This window comes from Microtus ochrogaster, chromosome 8, assembly GCF_000317375.1.
Source record: "Microtus ochrogaster isolate Prairie Vole_2 chromosome 8, MicOch1.0, whole genome shotgun sequence".
Classification (NCBI taxonomy): domain Eukaryota; kingdom Metazoa; phylum Chordata; class Mammalia; order Rodentia; family Cricetidae; genus Microtus; species Microtus ochrogaster.
The window spans coordinates 14,867,345-14,867,934 of record NC_022015.1 but is presented as its reverse complement, the minus strand read 5'-3'; the positions used below and the strand labels follow the sequence as shown (position 1 = coordinate 14,867,934).

Genomic DNA, 590 nt, shown 5'->3' with positions numbered 1-590 from the left:
AGCCGATGTGGGTTGGGTACTAGCAGCTAAACACCAGTCCTCGCAAAGAGCAGAAAGCTCTCTTAGCCAGCTGAGTCATTTCCTCAGGCCCTTTTCTACACTTTATTTTTTTACAGGTTTTTAAAAAATAATTATTTTCTGTATATGGAAGTTTTTCCTGTAAACATATCTGTGCACCAGGTGCGTGCCTGGTACCCATGGAGGCCAGGGCATCAGGTCCACTGGAACTGGAGTGATTGACCATTGTGAGCCACCCTGTGGGTGCTGGAAATGAAACTCAGGTCCTCTGGAAGAGCAGCTAGTGCCCTGAACAGCAGAGCCTTCTCTCCAGCCCCCTCCTTACATTTTAAAGGGAAGAGACGGAGCTCCAACTTTTAACTTCTGTTTCTATGAGGCTGGCAATGCCCTGGGGAAACACGGCCTTCATTTGGATCATAAGTACCATATGGGGATACTTATGGATCAATATCAGGTGAATCAAGAATACAATGAATATTTTTTAAATATTTATTTATTTATTATGTATACAATATTCTGTCTGTATGCCTGAAGGCCAGAAGAGGGCGCCAGACCTCTTTACAGATGGTTGT

The 590-nt window shown here is 43.9% G+C and overlaps 1 protein-coding gene across 5 annotated transcripts in view; it reads left to right on the top strand.

Annotated features, from left to right (window-relative positions):
• Vwa3a (von Willebrand factor A domain containing 3A) overlaps window positions 1-590 on the top strand; it is a 65,112-nt gene that overhangs the window by 23,545 nt on the left and 40,977 nt on the right. The gene's annotated exons all lie outside the window — the stretch shown is intronic.